The sequence below is a fragment of the Candoia aspera genome, chromosome 8 (genome assembly GCF_035149785.1).
Source record: "Candoia aspera isolate rCanAsp1 chromosome 8, rCanAsp1.hap2, whole genome shotgun sequence".
Classification (NCBI taxonomy): domain Eukaryota; kingdom Metazoa; phylum Chordata; class Lepidosauria; order Squamata; family Boidae; genus Candoia; species Candoia aspera.
In genome coordinates, this window is record NC_086160.1 from 31885241 (window position 1) to 31898863 (window position 13623).

Sequence of the window (13623 nt, forward strand, 5' to 3'; positions counted from 1 at the left end):
GGCTGTTGCTACTTAATGCCACGTCTGTTAACAGCAAAGCCCCCCTCATAAGTGACTTGAACACTGAGGAGGGGGCAGACCTGGCATGTATTACTGAAATCTGGCTAGGCCCTGAAGGGGGGGTGCCCCTTTCGGAAATGTGCCCAGCCGGGTTTATGGTATGGCACCAGCCGAGACTCCAGGGCAGGGGGGAGGGGTGGCAGTTGTCATCCGGGAGTCTCTGGTGGCCTTCAGAGGCCCTGCCTCACAAGTGGCCGGTTGTGAGACCCTGTTTTTCAAGTTGGGAGTGTTGCTGCTGTACCAGCCTCCTTGCTGTGTCGCAACCTCCCTGCCTGAGCTGTTGGAGGCCATCTCAGGGTTGGCAGTGGAGTTCCCCAGGCTTATGGTTCTGGGAGACTTCAACCTGCCTTCCCTGGGGCGGGCCTCTGAGGCAGCTCAGGAATTCATGGCTACCATGGCAGCCATGGGCATGACTCAGATTATTTGTGACCCAACTCGAGACAGTGGCCTCACCCTGGATTTAGTTTTCTTGTTGGAGCAGTGGCAATGTGATCTGAGGGGAGAGTTACAGCTATCTCCATTATCATGGTCAGATCACGCCCTGGTGGCCTTGAGATTCTCTTATGCCACCCCCCTCCACAGGGAGGCAGGACCCATTCGATTGGTCCGCCCCTGGAGACTGATGGACCCAGTAGGGTTTCAGAGGGAGCTGGGGGTTATACCCGGGGATCTACTGTACAGTCCAGTGGAGGCCCTGGCCACCACCTGGAATAGGGAGGTGGCTGGGGTCTTGGAAGGGATTGCACCTGTGCGACCTCTCTTGCCTCATCACACTCGATGCTCCCCGTGGTTTACGGAGGAGCTGAGGGTTTTGAAGAGGACTAAGAGATATCTAGAGTGCCGCTGGAGGAAGACAAAGACCAAATCCGACTGAACACTGGTTAGAGCTGCTTGTTGTATATTTTAAAGATACAGAATTTAACATGTTTTGAACCAGGGGAAGAAATTGTTGGGAAGCAATGAAAGCAAACAGAACATGGAAACAATAACTTATTGATACATATACTGTACGTTAACATATACAAAAGGCTTTTTCCCAATAAAATGCTTTAACTTACCAAAGCATGGTTGTTCTGTGTTTGTCTCATCTGTATATTTCGTCCTTGACCAGCACTTTTGAAATAACTTTCCAAATTTGAGTTTACAAGCTCATCAGATAATGGATCTTCATGTCCTTCTTCTGACTGAACTTGACATTAAAGTTAAAAACTGTAACTTATATATGATAAAGCTGGTAGATATGCATTTAAAAAGCAGGAAGTAAGTCTGCTTTTCTTGATTCTTTGGTTTCTTTTGCTAACTGGCAGAACTGATTACTGCTAGAAGCCATATAGTTTCTCTTTCAGAAAAAGTACAAGGTACAGCATGTGGTAAGTATGACGTACCACATCTCAATCCAGTATTCGTTACTTAAATCTGATAATATGTAGCAATTACTTTATTCAGGCTAGGCTGAGCAAATATGATCTTTGTAAGCAATTAGTATGTTAAGAACCGTTTAAAAAAAGAATAGATGCCTTTTTAGAAATTAAATTATGTTTATAACTATTGTATCATCCATTCCATACATTGGTTGTTTTCCTTGGAGGCAAATATATTTTTAGAAGCAAATATTTTTAATATTCTTTTCCTTTCCAAAGACCAGTACTTGTATGCATTCCCAAGTCAGGCAAACTAGTGATTAATAATGCCAAGCAGCCAACACTTGGGAACAAAGAGAACCTTGGTAGATTTATATACAGTCATTACCATAGAGAATCATGATATATCTTTTCACGAAATATTTGTGATTTATAAAGAACCTGAAAGCAAAGCAGAGCAAAAAGCTGAATGCTGAAGTCAGCATTCTGAGAGTCGAAGTTGACAAGGCAGATATTAATTCCAAGCAGATTTGGGAAATTCCAGAACAGAGATGGGTTATCAAAAAAAGCTATAAAGTGACTCAGGAGCAGTTCTGAGATAAGTAGAACATGATGACTTTTGCCCATGACAGCTGATACCATCCACTGTTTAGCACCTGAGTTCTAATATATGTCAGGCAGCTATCTCTCCCCCCTTTTTTTGACATTTAGTTTCATCTGCTGTATGATTTGTAATCATATGCCAGAATTGACTTTTCATACAAGAATATCACTTTAAATGATGCTTGTTATATGTTTAAAAATATTGTGGATTTGCACTGAGGTCTTATATGTCTTCAGTGTGAAAGTCTATCCATATTCAACTTTTTGTGGTTGGAGAGAGAATAAAATCTCATCTACATTTCATTATATTGATATGTTCAAGGATGAAGGGCAAATACTTCCCTAAATGTATTTCTCAAATATGTTCTCCTCCCAATCCACAGAACTTCTGCTGAGTAGTCTATCCCCCTATCTAAAGAAACAAGGATCAAAACAACCAAGTTCTAAGAACTTAAATAAGTGGGGGCAATATTTTCAATGACAGTAAAATCCGCATCCAAAGTTAAACAGTTTATATCTTTAAAAAGTGTTTACAAATGACAGAATAACAATTCTGAATGCCTTTTATATCAGGATCTAAATCTGGAGAGTTAGGGTTCTACACACAGAAAGTCTCAGGTTTAGTCCCTGGCATATCCAAAGAGGGCTGCAAAATATCTGGATCTGCTGCATTTGGCCAGTTCTGATCATCTACTTTAGGTAGTCCAAGGGTGTTACAAGCTAGGAAGAAGGATAGTTTAAACCTTCTGGCACCCCATCTTCCAAGGCTTCCTTGTAAAGGATAGTTATGATAAATTGCCAGCAGTGAGGCTGAACTACCTGATACCCTGTCCGGTTTGAACCCAGTCTATTCTTTGGGGAGTTCTTAACTGTTCTACACACAAAACTACTCTTGTCAGCCCTGTTCTAGGAAAAAAGAAAGGAAGATGCTTTTGATCATCCTTCCAAAAGTTCAAACTTAACAAACTTTTCCAAAGAAAAGATAGAACACATGAGGAAGTTTAAATGAGTGATTCCTATGTTAAATTAATGAAGCCCAATCCCTAAATATAAAAAGGAGCTTAGTGGGAAGACAGAAATGTAGGGCAAATAGGAGAAGACAACAATCTCATACAGGAAGTTTAAAATAAATGACCTGAGTTAAACTAGTTACTTATTACTTCCTTTAATAAATTCTTGTATTGTAATGTAAGTTCTGAGTTAATTGCAGAGGCATTTTTTAAATTATTAACAAAACTTCTATACCACTTTATCTAATGACTCTGGATAGCATACCAAACATTGGAGAGAGATCACCTGAGCCTCCTGAAAGGTCATCTGTGAGGAACATAAGAACAAAGGAGCAGGGGTTTGATCACACAGTTGCACCCATAATCTTGACCTTTTGCCCATCTCCTGCATACATCCCTGGCCTCCTGCTTACATGGTGATAGTTAGGCCCTTCTTGCCTTCATTTTTTAGATTACAGCAGATGGGTAAATACTGGTGTCTTTGGGGAGACTGACTGTTGCATTGACTAATCAAGAAAAATATTACATCTTGGATGTCTTAAGATAGATCCAGACTTACCACTTAGTCCCATTGTCAGAAATGACCAGCAACCACTTTTAGAAGGCAGAAATGGATGACAGCACTCTTTATCAATGCGTCATTCACCCTCAGACAGCCTTATATGTGTTTTTATGCTTCAAAAGTACACTTAACTACCCTACGTTGCCTCAAGTGCTCCTGTCTAGTTGGGCTAGAGCCCCTCAGATTGCTGCAGGCTAACCACAGCAGTTTATTGATTGCTTTGCAGAGGAAAGACTGTTCCTTTAGCTGAGCCTATGCTCGTCATACACTGTAGTATCTGTACAGTGTACAGATCACTGCAGATATACCTCCCTTTACCAGTAATAATAAAATAAAACTATTATTAAAATCTTCGCATATTGTATGATTTTATGCTGCCAGAGCTCACTGTTAAGGTGTTTTGATTGGGTTAGTGGCTAAATAGGTATGTTGTAGGAACAGGGACAGGACTTGTAAACTCTGCAGATTGCCACAGATTACATGCCAGCTGGAGGCAATGCACATACTGGCATCTGAGAGACAGAAATAGCTGGGCATATTTCCAAAAGCTCTTCCATGTTCAGGGGTCTAGTAGAATGAAATAGTGGGAGAAAGGAAGATACTGCCAATTCTATGACAGCATAAGTGTCATGCGCTGCCTACCTCCGAGTAATACTCAGACGCTGATTCTGTGAAACAGGCTCTGATTTATTCGCAGTGTAGGTACAGTATAGGAAAAATGCTGAGAGTGACAGGAGCGCGCCGGTGCGGGGTTTAAATACCCCGCGCCGGTCAGCGCCCCCTCACTCGTGGTTACGTCACCCCCCTTTGTCCAACACGCTGTCCTGCCGGTAGGTGAGGGGTTGCGAGGCCCCGCTGGCGTTCCGGGATCGCCCATCATCGGTTTCCCTATTCCTCCGGTGATTGCTGTCAGCTGGGCGATCTCCGTTGCGTTAGCGCTAACAGCTTGGGTGTGCCTCGCGATCCGTTTAGCCATTGTCTCTTGTCCTTCAGTCTTTGTAAGTTGATGGCTACTTATCTTGAGCCCCTTCCCGTTTCCTTGTTATTGTCATGTGTGCCATTGCGCTGATGTCTTCAGCTCAACGGCACTCATGACAATAAGCCTTCTGACAGGGCTACCTTGACCTCCTTGGAGAAATGTATAGTTTCTTAGAGTCTGCCTGAGAGTTTCAAAGTCATTTTATTTAAAAATAAACCAGTAACTTAAAATATGATTATCTTCTTATATTCATAAATCTGGAGTCCAAAACATCACTATGGAAAAGGATGTTTATAAACTTACACAAAGAAGATTTATAGATTATGTAGTATAGGAACATATAGTGGGAAACTATGGTAAGTCTGTCTGTGAGAAATAATGGTGGGTTTGTGGGTTAGTGTGTATGCAAGAGAACAAGTGTGCATATATATGCATGTATATATGTAAATAAGTGTATACTTATCTGGCCCCCCAATCCTTGCTGTATAAGTTTACTCTCTGAAATCCCATTGGGTTCAGTAATACTTCCTGGCAAGACTTATAGGTGCCTGCTATAACTGGGGATTCAATGGATTATTGAAGGAGTGACTTGTTTACTGATTTAAAAAAAAAATGGCAGTGAGTGTACCATAACTTGACTGTAATGTTCCCCACTTGCTATGTACCTTGGATGAAAACTGTATTACAGTAAGTACATATATTTGTCAACTGGAACAGTTGCAGCTGAGGAAATTGCTGTAATGAGTCAATTCAATATATCCTACTTTAAGGGCTTGTTAATGCTAGATTATCTCTTCACATCAGGCTGCAGATACTAATGATTGGTGTTGATTTGGCTGAACTGTAGGTCAAACAAATTACAGATGGAACGGTTAAATAAAAATAAGAGAGATAAATAAAACCACAAACTTTTCTTCCAAGTATAGCTTTAACTCTCACTGAAGCCCAGAGTGTTCTGGAATAATAAATAAATTTAAAGCCAGTTCAAATTAGATTTTCTTTCTCAGTGACATTTAATCACATATGCCCAGCAATACTTTGGAGTAGCATTTCTGATCTGGACAGAACAGAGGTACAACTGTGATGGTCTGAGATAAAACTGTGATACATTCATAACTCTAGTGGTAATTTTCTAGAGGCTGTCATTATAAGTATTGCTTCCTCCTGTACCTGCTATGCAAATGTATAGCAGAGGACAGGAGATCTGAATTGGGCAACAACTTGTCAATACTTTGGTATGGCATCATCGTGCAAGAGACTTCATGCAAGCTGCCATTATGACTGATTCCATCAGTTCTTTGTAGCTCCTCCTCCTATGATCTATGAGCTATCATGTTTAAAGGAAAAAGGTGCTAATGAATGAATCATAAGAAAAAATGGACCTCCCAGAGTCCCCCTACAGGAGGAGATGGGTGGGGACAAATTAGATAAAGAAAATAAATAAATAAATAGATAGATAATTCATAAGAAAAAAACCACACACTTTAACCTATTTTTGTGTTACATTGTATATGTGAAAAGATGCATGTTCATTTGTTCTTTTAAAGCTGTAATTTATAGTTAGTTATTTAATAACTGATGAAGAGATGTTGCTTTGTTGGCTTATTTTAACCACCATTAATGGATAATGACCATCAATAATGGGTAATAAAATCCAAATTCATTCTGTTACATTTCTCAATTCGCTCAGTATTTATAGGCTGTTGAGCCCAAGGGGTGTGGAGGAAGTGAAATTCATCTATTTCTAGAGAGTTCTCTTCCAGCTTTTTTTGTTGATTCATATGAGTTGCAAGATATGCTATAAATAATGGGAATTATAATTTACTATTTCGTGCTGGATTGGAGTATGTGAGATGACAGAGATTTAAAAACAAAAAAACCTTCAGTAATTGTGTAGGAGAGAATTGCAGCAGATATACTTTACACAACATAGTATGCCAGTTAAAATGTATTCTTGCTGCATAACAGTATAATCACACCAATCATAATATGGTTTGTTTGGTTTTGGCTTATTGTGTAACCATACTCAACATAGTGTAAAGCTATCCATGATTTGTAAACCAGCTGGTTAGCTTTTTCAACAAACCACACTTAAAATAAACCTGGCCTCATATGATATGTTCCAGTGGAGAAAAACATTGTCCATTTGCAGCTGGCTTTCCCAGCCAAGACTCATTCCACAATATCAGTAATCCAGCTTTGAAGATAGAGAGCTACTAGCTTAAATAGCATTGCACAAATACTGTGTTAATCTGTAGAGGTTCTGTATGATTTACATCCATAAAAATATAAAAAATACATGGCATAACAACAGCAAAAAAGTATAATACATCATGCAAATAAAAACACAGGAGAACCACTCTTCAGTCCTCAAATGCTCTCCAGAACAATTCCATTTTCCCCACTTTCTAAAACGCTAATAGGGAGGATGCTAACCTGGCCTGAAGAGGAAGCTATTCCAAGGTTCAGCTGGGGTGCCTGAGGAATGCTGACTGTGAGCTCCGGCCATCTTCACCTCATGAATCTGGTGGACTGCCAACATTCTTGGCTGGGCTACAAACATCAGATAAGCCAGACAGGCCACTGCTATGTGGAGAAGGTGATGATCCTGTAAGAACCAGGTGCCAAGCCATGTTGGGTTTTATCAGTTAAAGCCAGCACTCTGAATTGCACTTGGAAATCTCTTAACAACTAATGGGGGAATTGCAATATAGATGTTATGTAATTGTGGCAACCTTGGTCTACCAATACACAGACCCCAGCATGTTGAACTAATTGCAGTTTTGAAGTGGTCTTCAAATGCAGCCTCATGTAGAATGCATTGCAATGATCTCACACCCACCCATACCTACAAATGAACAACAAATAAATGCGTTATTTTTTCTAGTCTGGTTCTCTGTGTTCCTCACTTGTTTAAGGGTTACAATATTCCAGATGAATATCAGAATACTGTAACCCAGTATCTGCGCTGCAACTTTTCAGTTGACCACTACGTGGGAGCAAAGAGAGAACAAAACTTCTAACTCCTTACTGCCCTCTAGCTGGATTTTTGCAGTGCACATATGGTAGTCTAAGTTGTTCACTCCTGTTACATTTTGTTCTGCTTCAACAGGCTTTTTAAAAATATAAGGCATAATTGAAGGCTTTAGAATTAATCCCAACATGGTGCTATTTTTGCACAGAAGTTTGTTACTGACATTTCAGTTGGAAGCAACAGGTTGCAGATACATAGGCTTTCTAAATCTCAAGGAGGGCTACCATATCTGAACTGCAAACTCTGATGACCAGTTGGTGGCAAATTCTTTGCTCCCATCTAGTAGGATCCAAATGATTGCAGACCAGATATAGTAGCCCTATTTTTCAAAAGAACCAAATTACACCTTTAATCCCATTAGATTTGACAGTCACACAGCTGATAGTGATGATCAAAAGCCATGTCATGTGGTAAACTAATCACAAGAGGGAGCCATTGTCAATAGCATCAGGAGACTATTATTTCAGTTGTGGATCTGAATAGTATTGGATTGATTATTCTTACTGAAAGCATTTCATCTTTTATTCCTCATAATGATATGAAAATTTATTTTTTTTCAGTGTAGTCCACCAGATGCCTGTCAAATAATCTTCTCCTCCATATGGAAATTCAGGCACAAGCACAGTGGGTTATATAGCCATTATTTTTCTGTCTACAAGAATCAGCAGACTCAGAAAATCCCAGATCTGCAGAAGTCTGAAAACTATTTTAAAAAATAAAATGTAATGGGGAATTTCCAGAATAGCCAAACTAAGGCATGGAATGCTTCTGTTGGGAGACAAAGGGAGGGAAGTAGGAAGTAATATGGAAAAAGCATAGGGCTGATAGGAGCATTTCGTACTATAAAATGTTGCAATTCATACTCTTCTGCAGAAACAATTGTTTATGCATTTACTGATGCTGATAATAATATTCAATAATCCTGACCTAATCCATGTTGCACTGTGTTCTGCCCAATACTATCAGCATTTGTGCCCAGTGGAAGTGGTGTCAGACTGCAGCTTTAATCCTGTGTACACTTACTGCCCTTCAGCAAAGGATCGTTACCTTGTCGTGGTGCTGGAGCTTGAGCACCTCAATGATGCCATGAGCTAAACCGTGAAGGGCCACCCAAGACGGGAAGGTCATGACAGAGAGGTCAGACCAAATGCGATCCCTGGGGAAGGTAATGGCAACCCACCCCAGTATTCTTGCCGTGAAAACTAAATGGATCAGTACAACCAGAGATATGTCGGTATACCATCGGAAGATGAGACCCCCAGGTCGGAAGATGGTCAAAACTACTGGGGAGGAACAGAGGATGAGCTCAACTAGCCCCAGACGTGATGACGCAGCTAGCTCAAAGCCGAAAGGACGGCTAGCGGCCGACGGTGCTGGTGGTGAACGGCGAATCCGATGTTCTAAGGATCAACACACCATTGGAACCTGGAATGTAAGATCTATGAGCCAGGGCAAATTGGATGTGGTTATTGGTGAGATGTCAAGATTAAAGATAGACATCCTGGGTGTCAGTGAACTGAAATGGACTAGAATGGGCCACTTCACATCAAATGACCACCAGATCTACTACTGTGGACAAGAGGATCACAGAAGAAATGGAGTAGCCTTCATAATTAATAGTAAAGTGGCTAAAGCAGTGCTTGGATACAACCCAAAAAACGACAGAATGATCTCAATTCGAATTCAGGGCAAGCCATCTAACATCACAGTGATCCAAATATACGCCCCAACCACAAATGCTGAAGAAGCTGAAGTAGAGCAGTTCTATGAGGATCTGCAGCACCTACTGGACAACACGCCTAAAAGAGATGTTATTTTCATCACAGGAGACTGGAATGCTAAGGTGGGCAGTCAAATGACACCTCGAATTACAGGTAAGTATGGCCTGGGAGAACAAAATGAAGCAGGACATAGGCTGATAGAATTTTGCCAAGACAACTCACTCTGCATAACAAACACTCTCTTCCAACAACCTAAGAGACGGCTTTATACATGGACTTCACCAGATGGACAACACCGAAATCAGATTGATTACATCCTTTGCAGCCAAAGGTGGCGGACATCTGTACAGTCGGTAAAAACAAGGCCTGGAGCTGACTGTAGTTCAGATCATGAACTTCTTGCACAATTTAGGATCAGACTAAAGAGATTAGGGAAGACCCACAGATCAGCTAGATATGAGCTCACTAATATTCCTAACGAATATGCAGTGGAGGTGAGGAATCGATTTAAGGGACTGGACTTAGTAGATAGGGTCCCAGAAGAACTCTGGACAGAAGTTGGCAGCATTGTTCAGGAGGCAGCAACAAAATACATCCCAAAGAAAGAGAAAACCAAGAAGGCAAAATGGCTGTCTGCTGAGACACTAGAAGTAGCCCAAGAAAGAAGGAAAGCAAAAGGCAACAGTGATAGGGGGAGATATGCCCAATTAAATGCAAAATTCCAGAGATTAGCCAGAAGAGATAAGGAATTATTTTTAAACAAGCAATGCGCGGAAGTGGAAGAAGACAATAGAATAGGAAGGACAAGAGACCTCTTCCAGAAAATTAGAAACATTGGAGGTAAATTCCAGGCAAAAATGGGTATGATCAAAAACAAAGATGGCAAGGACCTAACAGAAGAAGAAGAGATCAAGAAAAGGTGGCAAGAATATACAGAAGACCTGTATAGGAAGGATAACAATATCGGGGATAGCTTTGACGGTGTGGTCAGTGAGCTAGAGCCAGACATCCTGAAGAGTGAGGTTGAGTGGGCCTTAAGAAGCATTGCTAATAACAAGGCAGCAGGAGACGACGGCATCCCAGCTGAACTGTTCAAAATCTTGCAAGATGATGCTGTCAAGGTAATGCATGCTATATGCCAGCAAATTTGGAAAACACAAGAATGGCCATCAGATTGGAAAAAATCAATTTATATCCCCATACCAAAAAAGGGAAACACTAAAGAATGTTCAAACTATCGAACAGTGGCACTCATTTCACATGCCAGTAAGGTAATGCTCAAGATCCTGCAAGGTAGACTTCAGCAATTCATGGAGCGAGAATTGCCAGATGTACAAGCTGGGTTTAGAAAAGGCAGAGGAACTAGAGACCAAATTGCCAATATCCGCTGGATAATGGAAAAAGCCAGGGAGTTTCAGAAAAACATCTATTTCTGTTTTATTGACTATTCTAAAGCCTTTGACTGTGTGGACCATAACAAATTGTGGCAAGTTCTTAGCGGTATGGGGATACCAAGTCATCTTGTCTGCCTCCTGAAGCATCTGTATAACGACCAAGTAGCAACAGTAAGAACAGACCACGGAACAACGGACTGGTTTAAGATCGGGAAAGGAGTACGGCAGGGCTGTATCCTCTCACCCTACCTATTCAACTTGTATGCAGAACACATCATGCGACAAGCTGGCCTTGAGGAATCCAAGGCTGGAGTTAAAATCTCTGGAAGAAACATTAACAATCTCAGATATGCAGATGATACCACTTTGATGGCTGAAAGTGAAGAGGAACTGAGGAGCCTTATGATGAAGGTGAAAGAAGAAAGTGCAAAAGCTGGCTTGCAGCTAAACCTCAAAAAAACCAAGATTATGGCAACCAGCTTGATTGATAACTGGCAAATAGAGGGAGAAAATGTAGAAGCAGTGAAAGACTTTGTATTCCTAGGTGCAAAGATTACTGCAGATGCTGACTGCAGTCAGGAAATCAGAAGACGCTTAATCCTTGGGAGAAGAGCAATGACAAATCTCGATAAAATAGTTAAGAGCAGAGACATCACACTGACAACAAAGGCCCACATAGTTAAAGCAATGGTGTTCCCTGTAGTAACATATGGCTGTGAGAGCTGGACCATAAGGAAGGCTGAGCGAAGGAAGATCGATGCTTTTGAACTGTGGTGTTGGAGGAAAATTATGAGAGTGCCTTGGACTGCCAGAAGATCAAACCAGTCCATCCTCCAGGAAATAAAGCCAGACTGCTCACTTGAGGGAATGATATTAAAGGCAAAACTGAAATACTTTGGCCACATAATGAGAAGACAGGACACCCTGGAGAAGATGCTGATGCTAGGGAGAGTGGAAGGCAAAAGGAAGAGGGGCCGACCAAGGGCAAGATGGATGGATGATATTCTAGAGGTGACGGACTCGTCCCTGGGGGAGCTGGGGGTGTTGACGACCGACAGGAAGCTCTGGCGTGGGCTGGTCCAAGAAGTCACGAAGAGTCGGAAGCGACTAAACGAATAAACAACAACAACAACAACAACAACACACTTACTGCCATTATGTGCAGGAAACATTGGGGCCTGCTCTTCTGAGAAGACAAGAGTAGGATTGCAGTATAAAACTCCACTAAACATGTGGAAGAACTCTGTGGTTCAGAATGTGCTACTTCAGCTTTCAAGGGTGTGTGTGTATGTGTGTGTGGGATTATGTTCCTTAAATGTAGAAAACTAGTCAGGTTAATGTAAAGCTCCACACACCTTACTTTTCTGATATGGCTTGCAAAAGTGAAGGTAAATTTATTTAGTTAATTTTCTGAGATATATTTAATCAATCCAATCATGTCCAGGTTGATTTGAACAAAATAGCAAAATATTAGGATGCTTGTAGTGTTATTTGATACACTCCCAAGAAAGTAAATCTGACAGTGTATAACTTCCTTGATCCCTGCTGGTAAAAACAACATACACTGGCATGAAAGAGCCTGAGGTAAACTGAGATCTTGATCTATTGATCCTTCAGGAGGAGGAATGCTTAGTGGTAGAGTACAGGAAGAGTCAATATCATTGATCTTGCCAGATAAGGCTGAGGAAAGTTGTGTCAAGCCCAGATAAGTCCTTGCCAGTCACTTAAGATCAGCCATTTCCAACCAGACCTTGTACACATATGGCAGACTATAGCTCCCATGATCCCCATCTGTATCTTGGAGATGATGGGAGCTGTAGTTAAATACATCCGAAGGGCACCAGTTTGGGGAAAGTTGTAGTAAGTACTAAGCTAGAAGGTTTTATTTGCTATAAATGCTAGATAGTGCTCAATTTGCAGATATGACACTGTTACCTTAATAATATCGTTTTTTAATTATTAGTCATAGGTTTTTACATATATCACACTGAGTCTTGATTTGTTAAACAATGATTTATTCAGTAAACTCTAATCAGGTGACCCCAATCACATAACCCATCAGCCTGTAAACTATGGTTTTTTTAAAAAAAAACATGCTTAGGTTCACAAATTGCACTGAGGCAAAATCCAACCAGTAACTAACCGACCATTATTTGTTTAATGTAATCAAATAAAGAAATACTACTCAATGTACCATAATAATGATTGCTTGACAACCAGCTGATATGTTTGGCAATATATTAATTCACGTTATGATTTAACTGCTGCTAGCATATATAGGCAAATAGTTAGAATCAATCAATCTTAGTGTATAAAGTGCCTTAAAGGGTTCTCTCATTCCATTTTCCTGAACTGGGCCATATCACTTTTATCAAATTTTACAGATATGGAGCCCAGGCTTGGTGAGAGCTATTTTGTTGTTCAGTTACACAGTAAGTACATAAATGCTGGCCCTGGGATTTGACACTCATCCTGTTCCTCTAAGACTTCTTCTGTTCTTAAAAAGAAATCATAGTAATGTTATAAGCAGACAACATTATAATAGGATTGGTAAACAAAATTTGTGCACTGTACTGGCAATCTATAAATATCCTTTTTATGGATATAAAGTGGCAAGAATAAGGTGGTAAAGTGACTGTGATTATACATGATACTAAGCCACTGCTTGATTTAACATGGCTTGATGAATGAGACACAATGGTGAGTTCAGACACATGCTAGGCCATAAAATTTTAAATCAGGGGTGTCCAAACTTTTGGCTTCCTTGGGCCTCATTGAGTGAAGAGGAATTATCTTGGACCACACATAAAATATATAATATAGTTAATGTATGTAAGTAATAAAACTTCATTTATTTTTAAAATATTTTTATTATAAAACTTTAAAGAAGAGGACAACA

At 40.5% G+C, this 13623-nt stretch overlaps 1 protein-coding gene and 1 long non-coding RNA gene across 2 annotated transcripts in view; one reads left to right on the top strand and one right to left on the bottom strand.

Moving 5' to 3' along the window:
• Nucleotides 1–1394, bottom strand: part of LOC134502031 (uncharacterized) — a 33814-nt gene extending 32420 nt beyond the window's left edge. The window contains exon 1 of the long non-coding RNA XR_010068409.1: nt 1119–1394. This is a non-coding gene — a long non-coding RNA (uncharacterized LOC134502031). The remainder of the gene's footprint in view (nt 1–1118) is intronic.
• TMEM192 (transmembrane protein 192) overlaps nt 1–13623 on the top strand; it is a 147402-nt gene that overhangs the window by 103625 nt on the left and 30154 nt on the right. The window lies entirely within an intron of this gene.